Genomic DNA, 10,905 nt, shown 5'->3' with positions numbered 1-10,905 from the left:
GACGTGGACAGTCGCAAGGTGGACGGCGGTGAAGCAGGTCCCCTGGGAGTTGCTGATGGGGCAAAAGGTGAAGTATACGTTTGTTTTGAGGGCCCTTTGGGGGCACACCTCGCCCAGGAGGTGCGGGACAAAATATGGAAAGGGGAGTATGTGGAAATCTTTTCATTGTTGCCGGTGGAGCGCTTTGGTGCGCGTGAGTTAAAACTTGGGGAGAGTAGGCGACCGGGGGAGGAAAAAGGGTTGTGGCGTCAGATTCCACGTACTTTTCAGAACTGGTTGCAGGCGTTTGCGATCATGGCAAGTATTGTGGGTGAACGGGCACCGGAACATTGTTCGGCGCTGTTCTGCTATCTGGACGCTATTAGTGAGGCTCATCGTGTCTATGGTGGGGTCGCCTGGCTTAGGTACGATGAGCAATTTAGGCAACGAAAAGCCATGCGGCCAGGTATGCGTTGGGATCATCGGGACATTAGCCTCTGGATGCGGCTGATGACATCGGCTCGATTTGGGACGCAGTCGTTTCCAGGAGCTGCCGGGGGCACAGGAGCCGCGGGACCCTTGGCAGGTAAGCGTAGGGGGCTCTGTTGGTTGTTCAACGAAAGCACCTGCCGTTTTGGTGCTGGATGTCGGTTCAAGCATGAGTGTTCCTTTTGTGGGGGGGCCCATTCAGGAGCGAGATGTTTGTCCAAAGGGCGGGGTCGCCTTGCCGAGCCTTCAAGTAAAAGGGAGGACGCCGGTGAGGCTGGAAAAAATGCTGCATTTTCTAGGTAGGTATCCAAACAGGGGGGCAGCGAAGTGTTTGGAGGAGGGGTTCGCAGGGGGGTTTAGGATTCCTTGTGAGTTGGAATCCGTTCCTAGAAGGACTAAGAATTTGCGGTCGGCTTTGGCGCATCCAGGTGTGGTTGCGGCAAAGTTGGCGAAGGAGGTTCACTTGGGTAGGATGGCAGGTCCGTTTTTGGAACCCCCTTTGGAGAATTTGGTTATTTCCCCATTTGGGGTAGTTCCAAAGCGAGAGCCACACCAGTTTCGTATGATTCATCATTTGTCTTACCCAAGAGGGGGGTCGGTCAATGATGGGATTGATGCAGAGTTGTGCAGAGTGGCCTATACGTCCTTTGACGTGGCGGTGGCTTTGGTACAAAAGGCAGGAAAAGGGTGTTTGATGGCGAAGGCGGATATAGAATCGGCGTTTCGCCTGTTGCCGGTGCATCTGGATAGTTTTCATTTGTTAGGTTGTGTATGGCAGGGGCAGTTTTTTGTTGACAAATGCTTACCCATGGGTTGTTTGCTGTCCTGTTCATTGTTTGAAACCTTTAGCACCTTTCTTGAATGGGTGGTACGGGAGGTGTCGGGCATTAAGTCGATCATCCATTATTTGGATGATTTTTTGTGTGTGGGGCCCAAGGGGTCTTCAGATTGCGCGGCTTTGTTAGGTACTTTGGAGCAAGTTACTGGTTCATTTGGCGTTCCCTTGGTACACGAAAAAACGGTAGGCCCAGTGTCTGCCCTTTGTTTTCTGGGGATAGTAGTGGACTCTGAAAGAATGAAGTGTAGAATCCCGGAAGATAAGTTGGACGACTTGAAGAGGTTAGTGGTGGGGGCATGTGGCTTGAAGAAGATTAGATTGCAGGAGTTGCAGTCTTTGCTAGGAAAATTGAATTTTGCATGCCGCATCATGCCCATGGGCAGGATTTTTTGTCGCCGATTGGCAGCGGCCACAGCTGGGGTTCGGGGGCCAGGGCATTTTGTGCGGCTGACGCAAATTTTAAAGAGAGATTTGCGGGTGTGGCTACAATTTTTGGCATCTTATAACGGACGGTCGCTATGGATGGAGCCTATGGTGGACAATGGGGTTTTGAACCTGGTTACAGATGCTTCGGGGGCTCACGGTTATGGGGCTTACTTTGCGGGTAGGTGGAGTGCGGGGGAATGGCCCAGGGACTGGCAGGAGCGGGGGTGGTGCATGAATTTAGTTTTATTGGAACTGTTTCCTATTGTGGTGGCCCTGGATTTGTGGGGGGGATTGCTGGAAAACAGGAAGGTACGTTTCCATTGCGACAACATGGGCGTGGTGGACGTTATTAATAATAACACTGCGTCTTCCAGTGATCTGCTTATTGCAATATTTGGTGTTGTTGTGCTTGCAGCGGAATATTTATGTGCGGGCTGTTCACGTTCCAGGGTGCGAGAATGTAATTGCTGACTCACTTTCTCGATTTCAGTGGTCTCGTTTTCGGGAGGTGGCGCCGGAGGCCGAGGAGTTCGGGACCCCATGTCCGGACAGACTGTGGATGGTGGCCTTGGGGTCCTTGCAGGTTTGATACAGCGGTCGGTGGCTCTTGGTACTTGGCGTGCGTATGTATTAACGTGGCGGGAGTGGTTCCGTTTTTTACAAAACGAAGGGGAGGGTTTGGACCCAAAAGGGGGTGTGACAACGGTTCTGGTGTTTTTGTTACAGAATTTTCAAACAGGAGTCTCGGGCGGCACAATGAGTAAAAAATTGGCAGCCTTGGCCTTCTTGTTTAAGCTGATGGGGTGGGAGGATGGGACTAAATGTTTTTTGGTTCGGCAGGCTATGCGGGGCTACCGAAAAGAGTGGGGGCACAAGGATTCCAGGCGGCCGGTGTCCGTGGAAATGTTAGGTGAGTTGTATCAAGCCGTGGGAGTTGTTTGTGTTAGTTCCTTTGAGATCATTTTATTTCGGACTGTTTTTGTTCTGACATTTTTTGCGGCCTTGCGGGTGGGGGAAGTGGTATGTCCCTGCAAGTCCCGAGTGGGGGGGCTCGGGTTAGGGGATGTGCAAGTGCATGCGAGCAGAGTGCTCCTTTGGGTTCGGAGGTCCAAAACGGATCAACGGGGTAGAGGGGTGCGATTGGAATTGGGGGCCTTGCAAGGGGCTGAGTTATGCCCGGTTCGGGTGGTGGGTGAATATTTACGGGTTCGCCCTAGGGGGGATGGTCCATTTTTCATTCATGCGGATGGGTCATTCCTGACGAAATTTCAATTTGGGGCGGTGTTTAAGAAGTACGTGCGGGCTACAGGTCGGAACGCGGGTGAGTATTCTTCCCACTCCTTTAGGATCGGGGCGGCCACGGAGGCTGCTAGGTGGGGGCTGAGCCCAGAGGTCATCAAATGGATTGGTCGATGGGAATCCCATCGTTTTCGGCTGTATATCAGGCCGGGGTTGCTCTGAGGGGGGGGGGGGTGTTTGTGTGGGCATGTTAATTCTTTGGCTTGTACATGCGTATTTGGTGGGCTGGATCGTTTTTCTTTATGTTACAGGAGCTGTGCCGTGCTTGATCTGGATTCTGGGCTATTCGTTTGTGTATTGGGGTGCCAGGAGGGCGGATGTGGCCAGGATCTGTTGGATAGGTATTCCGGGCATGCAATGGAGGAGGGTGGTCCTGGAGGTTTCCAGATTTGCAGCATTGGATAGACCTCCCAATGTTCTGCTTATTCATGCAGGGGGGAATGACCTGGGAGCGCGGCCCATGAGAGAATTAATCAAGGACATAAAATTTGATTGTTTGCGGTTGAGGGAGGCGTTCCCGGGCATGGTACTGGTGTGGTCCGATATGGTGGCTAGGTTGACTTGGCGCAATGGTCGGTCCGTGGACAGATTGAATAGGGCGCGCATAAAGGTTAACAAAGAGGTCAAAAGGTTTCTGGTGCGTATTGGGGGATTGGTTGCGAGGCATTGGGAATTGGAGTCGGAGCCTGGGCTCTTCTTGCGGGGCGACGGTGTTCATTTGAATGCGGTGGGCACAGATCTCTGGCTATTGAGTTTGCAGGACGGTGTGCAGCGGGCGCTGAGGGTGTGGCGGCGCTTGCAAACATAAGGTTTTATGTTTGCCGCTGGTGGCGGGGTTTTTTGGTACTAGGTCCATGTAGGGGTTAATGTTAAAGGGGGGTAGGGCCTATCAGGGGGAGGGCTCGGATTCGTTAGTGGTGGTCCTGCACGACACTTGGTTGTTGTGGGGGCTAGGTGTAAAAAGGGGGTACCCGCTAAATTGTCCCTGAGGCGGCGTAACTGCGGCTGGGGGCCTGGTTAGTGGGCGGAAGGTTTTTTGGAAAAAGTTTTATGAGGGGAGCAATGGTTACATGGACCTAAAGAAAAGAAAAGGACTGGCGTTAATGTTTTTTGTTTAATGTTTGTACATGTGTTAATATGAAAAGATTGTTATTATATTTATGGTTAATAAAATGAGCTGCTGTGGCCGATTTAACCCAACTAAATGGTGTGGTCTCCTTAATGGGAAGGCTTGGTTGGGTTGGAGGGATAGCAGTTCATGGCTTCCTATACGGTGCCCTAGTCATGAGTTTCTGCACATGTTCATGAAAGACACATCTGGTTTGCATGCAGCTGATGGCTACTTTTAAGTTAAATTCCCATGGAAAGGCTGCATACACAATGCTTACAAGTTTAAATGTGAACTGTGTGATTTGCCAAAAGAGTTCAGTCCAGCCAGTCTTGTGATCAAGACTGAACAGAACAGTCAGGTCTGCTATCTCACCATTACGTTTCAGCAATTCAGCTTGGTCAGCGCCTTGCCCCTAGCTTGATTCTACAATAAAACGGCAGAAACTCGGCAAGTTTCTGTTTTCATGACTTATACATCTGGTGAATAAATCTACCGGTATTTAGTGTTACTATACCATTTGCAGCCCTCCAAATTATTTCAAGTTTTATATTTTACTTTGTAAATTCTTTTACTCTGGGCTTGCTTATCTACAAGTTGGGTTTGATGAATATTGTTTTACCTGAAATCTTTTCCACTGGTATCCTCTTTATATGGTTACTTTTTTACCATTTAGCTTGATTGTCATTATTCTATTGTTGTGCCTATTATTGTTATTTTGTCTTATCCTTACTTTTCTGCATGTTTCTTTTTTTATGTATATCATTAAAAATCCTCAATAAAAGTATAATTAAAAAAATAGTTCAGTGTTATGGTTTTGTTTTAAAAAAAGCCATAATTTCTTAAACACGCAAGATTTTTCTATTCACAAATTAAAACACAGGATGTACATACCAAAAGGGTTATAATGGGGCAGATGCAGCGTTTGCTGGGGTTTTTAGGGTTTTTTTGTGCCAGGTGACCACATTACCATACTTGATATTATGTCACCTGTATTGTAGTAGAAAGAAGGGACAACTCATCAATAACAAATGTGGTATTCACATATCGGTGTGTTTATTTTAAGTAAACTTAAATGAGCAATGTTGTGCTAAATGTGGAGCTGAAAAGAACAATTCAATGTTCAATAATAGGTTATGATTCTTGTAATGGGTACGAGGGGTACGGCCCATGTTTACCAGTTATTAGTGTTGTGTTTACTATCATCCAGTAAATCTGATCTTTGTAGATAGTTTGCAAGAATTGTGTCATCCACATCCCTATTGAAGATTGTGTAGTGTATAAAACATGTCCGGTCATTACTATTACTTTTACTAAGAGCAGAGAGCCAGCTTTTTATGAAATATGTTTTCAATAGGATCTGCTTTCTTCTACCAAGCTTGAAGGCATTAGATTGCTGAACAAACAGCTCAAGACATAGACACGTTTAAAAGAAGGTTTAAGCCATTCTATTCCTTTATATGCGAACCATCACGGCTGGAGTCTGCAAAGAGCCAACACAATCCCAAACCTATACCAGATGTACATCTAAAATAGCAAAGGGGAAGCCTAAGCAACTAAGCTTTTCCTTTGATGCAGTATAATCCATTTTATTGATAGCTGATGATTGAAACATTGGACAGTGCAAACGGTAACTTTAGAGTTGTGTTAAACCAATAGCACTTTCAGCATAAGTCTTTCTATTAAATATATGGCAATACATATAAGTACAGCCAATTACAACCTAGGAGTTATAGAATTAGGAAAGTGAATATGTGCTTTGTATGCATTTGTATGCTTATTTAGAGATTAGTATAATAACTAAAGGCAGGAGCCTGTGTGTACTGAAATATCTTTTGGCAGATCCCTTTTAACAGTTTAAGTTACTGCTTGTGGTTACGCACAGTCAGCAATACATGATGCATTGCTGCAAATTATATGTATATAAAACATAAATAATTCAAATCCTTTCTATGACTGTGGTCTTCATTCAGCGACTTTCCATTTGTCTTAGTAAGGCAACAGGGATGTAGAAACCTACATTATGTGAACCTTATTATGTGAATTATGAGATCTGTTGTATTCCTGTGTACTCAGCAAAAATACTGGGCCTTTCTTCATGGTTTTTAGAGAAAGACCTGCAGTATATTCTGTGGGTGCCAAATTAATATATGCTCATGTATTGTTTTCTCAGGTTTTTTTTTATTTTGAAAGAAGTTTTTAATATGATGATGAGGTTCAATCCTTTCCCAATCTAATGCTAAAAATAAAATTGGTTGGGATACTATTAGAGGTACTTGCAGCAGGTTGCTCCATGCAGTCACTATATGTCTAGTGATGTGCCTGATGTAATTACCATATCTATAGTAATGAGTCCAATGCGGTTGGCACATTCACTGAATGCACCAAGAATTTATCATGCCCCTTGAAAGTTGCCCTATACTGGTTTTCATTTGTCTGGTGGAGTTCTTGTTGTCTCTTTCCTAGAAGGGTGACCTATGACATTCCTTGTTCATGGCAGAGTGGTGTATTTGGTTGTGAAGCACACATTGGGGTGATCCACATTGTCCCAGTAGGTGTACATACCCCTTGCGGATTTTCCCGACTTGCATTCTTCCAGTTTCATGTACAGATTGACAGACTATTAGACACCTAATATTGTCTCTGCTATAAAAGTCATATCACATGTATGGGTGGGCACAAAGCATGTTTACGTTATTGATAGGACTACAAGTGTCCTCTAATTGTTTAATGATTACATTAACTCATTAATAATAATGAGTGCACCCCATAGTAAATCCCACTCAGTTAAAAAGTGTCAATAATATAGCAGTTCAGCTTTTTTCAGCTCCCTGAACTAAAAGAGACCTATTCTGGTAAGGTTAAGATTTAAAATCATGTTTTTAACCTTGCATGGATGAATACCAGAAGGCTACAAGTACCAGAGGCTACAATACCTTTCCTATAGAATACCAGAAGGCTACAATACCTTTCCTATAGAATTGCTGCCTGCAAATCTCTCCAGTGCCCATCCTTTCATCCGGCTGAACGTAGTTCAACTTAGTGTGATCCTCTCCTTCTGCAGAGATCAAGTGACAAACACAAAAGGTTTTCATTACGCGATCAGCATTAAAGTTAGCCAGGAGCAGCATTTTCTTCAGGAAAACAATCCATTATCTCACATTATGGCCCTGATTTATTAAAGTTCCCCAGGGCTGGAGAGAATACACTTTCACCAGTGAAGCTGAGTAACTGAGCAAACCTGGAACGAATTTCCTAAAATCAAGCTATTTGTTAGCAAATGTTTTCAATCCTGGGCCAGATCCATTCTAGGTTTGCTGGATCAACCAGCTTCACTGATGAAAGTGTATTTTCTCCGGCCACTTTTACATCCCATCCTTAACATGGGCATGAATAATACTTGAAAGGCTCCAACAAAGCTGATCAAAGCTGTCTGCAAACTTCACTTCACTGGTGTTTAAAACCTTGCTGTTCCCATTGTTGTTATAAAAGTTAAAAACTGCATATACAAGATCTAAAATACAAAATTTTCAGTCTTCCTTATTCCTATGAAAAAACACAGCATGCTGCATTTATAAAACAAACCTCTGCTTGTACAGGAATAATGTGATTGTAAAATGAATTGAAGTGCATGTCCATGGGGTGACGTATGTCTGTTTGTAAAGCTTTTTTTGAGCAGGAACGTGACAGCATGGAAAACACTGGCTATTAAAATGATAACAAAACACATGTAAAATGTATAAAAAACACATTACCCTACATCATACATGTGTTAAAATATATGTAAAAGCATGCAGACATTGTGCATAAAGCCATAATAATGTGAATTTTTTTTAGCTTTGTTGGACAAATAGTTTAATGCTTTTTTCAGTAACCTAAACTGGTGTTTTAAAGGTTTCTAGCTCTAATGTATCTTGTCTGCTAGAAATGCAAGAAAATTGTTTTTCCTGTGTGAGTATCCCTATGATTTAATGTTTTATGTCAAGTGATAGTCATAAAAGCTGTAATTTATGAAGTTGAATCAAGCATGCTTTGGCTAAAGTACATATACAGACAAGTTTAAAAAAACACCCTTTAGTTCACTCATGTATTCATTTAAAAATTATAATATCAAGTTTTCTATTCAGGCAGTGTAATTACCTGAGCTATTACTTTGTACAGAGTTGCTATAACCCAGTAGAAAGTTAAAATAAGGCTTCTGGTGGGTGTATCTAGATTGTAAGCTCTTTAGGACAGGGTCCCCTCCATCTGTCCCACTCTCTGTATTCGTCTGTCATTTGCAACTCCAATTTATTGTGCAGCGCTGCATAATATGTTGGCGCTATATAAATCCTGTTCATTATTATTATTATTAATAATAATAATAATAATAATAATAATATCTACTGTGCAGAGAAGGGTGCAGCATTTAGGTTGGATGTCATTAGAGTGGGCATGATCACAAAAGCACCTTTCACACTTGAGGTGGAAAACCACATTGTTAGCTGCTCCCAGGTGCACTGCTCCTGCTGCCATTTACCCAGAAGTGGCGTTACACAACGCAGGTTAACACATTTGCACGCTTTGCTGTTGCGTTTGCAGTGGTGACAACCCCACCCCAACTGCAATGGCATCCACATGCACAATATGGTTCCCAACCACTTCTATTTGGTTGAAAAGGAAAGGTTAAAAGCCTGACAGAGCTTGCAGTACAACCCTGTGGTCAACCACAAGTCTGAAATAGGGCTGAGTTAACAGAAGTGCATCATCCAGGTGCCATGCAGCACGGCTGGGGTCAGTGGATGAAAAACACGCATGTCACTTTACATGTTTTTTAGTTTTTTTATAAGTACTGAGTAGATAAACAATTGACTTTTTTTCCTTTTTCCATCAATTTTTGCATTTCACTCCTGTTGTCCTCTTCTAGCCCTTTCTGCCACCTCCTGCCTACATGCACTTGCTACAGAGACTGTTGCATATATTGCTTATGGCAAGTGTCATCATTATTGACAATGGAATACCATGTTTGTGCAATAATTGTTGGCTTTGCTGCTTTTAGACTTCACTGGAAGCACATGTGACAAGGTGACACTAAAGGAGAGCAATTTGGAGACAGGGACGGGTGTAGTCACTCGATATCACAAAGTGCCTAAACAAGAAAATGTAAAAAAAGGTTAAAAATGTATTTTGAAATTAAATGAACGTAATAAATCTTATGAGATTTTCTTGATTAGCTTTACACCTACTTTACCTCAGAATTGTCTCGCTTTACCTTGTTATGTCCAGACAACTTTTTAGGTAGTAACGTTTCTAGTAGAAGGCATGATATTATCCAAGGAACTGAGATAATCTTATAACTTTATGATGCATATATTTATAACATCATACAATAATTAGCAGGATTTCCAGCACTTGGATGAGAACACGATTTGTCAGTTGCTAAGCAGCCGAGGTTACATCTTTTATCACCTCCTATAACAAGAACATGGATTGTTTAGTAAGTATGACACATAAACATTTTTTCTATTTTACCAAAAACAATATAAAGTATTTGACATTTAGTTTAAAAGAAAATTACTTACAGACTACACAGTTTATAATTATTTCTTGGTATATGTGCCACATATTGTAAAATACATTGTTGTAATGGCAGAAATAATAGAAATTTACGTACATTTATGCACATTCTCTGAACTTTTATTCCCAATGCTGGTAATTCCAAGGTCGTCTCTCACAATCATTTATACACAATATAACAGTACAGTTATAAATGTTGTAGTATGGCTATGTGTGTTTTGACACGTGATGAGGTTGTGGTGTGAATAATGCTTCCTTACACCTGGGAACTGCAGCCTTAGTAGAGATGCTATATGAAGGAGTGATGTGAAAGATATCCACTCACTCCCTAATGACTCCATGTTAGAGTAAACATTTAAAAAATCATTAGGAACAAAAATAAAATAAGCTCATTTCCTGGTATTTGATGGTCCCTAGGCACCAGTGAATTTACTGCCTAATAGCTGTACAGTATATCTGAAGAGTAACAACAAGGCTCTGCTGTCTCTAAATATTAGTCCAATAAGAATTGGAGTACTGCCCAGGTCACTGCAGTGCTCCTCATTGTTCTCCTTGTTGAAAGCTCTGATTTGGGGGAGCAAAGCTCTGCTTACCCCAACATGAGAGTCCCCACACAAAGACACAGTGCAGAACAAGGCATGGTAAATCAAGCTCAAGCTTAGTTTAGCTGCCCTTTAAGTTGTTATTTTCCTATGTGCCTTGTCTTTGATAAATGTATATTTATTTTCTCTGTGTCCACATCTTCTTTTCAGTGGTGGTTAGAGGACTAGTGTTTTGGCAGCAGGGTTGTTAAGTGGGGAATATTACTGCACAGTATGCACAGAGAAAACAATCTGGTTGCACCATATTTTTACATTTGGTGTGGTAATTTAGTTCATCTTTAAGTAATTATGAACTTATCGCTGAGTAAATATCTCTTAGATTGTAAGCTCTTCTGGGCAGGGTTATCTCCTCCATTATAACTGTCTGTCATTTGTAACCGCTATTTCTTAAAAAAGTATATATCTATCTATCTGGACTTTGGTAATGAAATAATTGCACACCTAAATATCTCTTCTGGACTGTGAACAGCATTAATTTCCAGTAAAATGGCGCCACCTGATGGTGTTTTGTATAAATGTTTCTGTTGACACAGAAGAATTGGAACAGAAATGCCTTTGTAAAACAGCGAGTGGAGAGCCATCTTGGTTCTTTAAGCTCATCACTCTAT

Source organism: Pyxicephalus adspersus, chromosome 3 (assembly GCF_032062135.1).
Source record: "Pyxicephalus adspersus chromosome 3, UCB_Pads_2.0, whole genome shotgun sequence".
NCBI lineage: Eukaryota > Metazoa > Chordata > Amphibia > Anura > Pyxicephalidae > Pyxicephalus > Pyxicephalus adspersus.
This window is presented reverse-complemented; position numbering follows the sequence as displayed.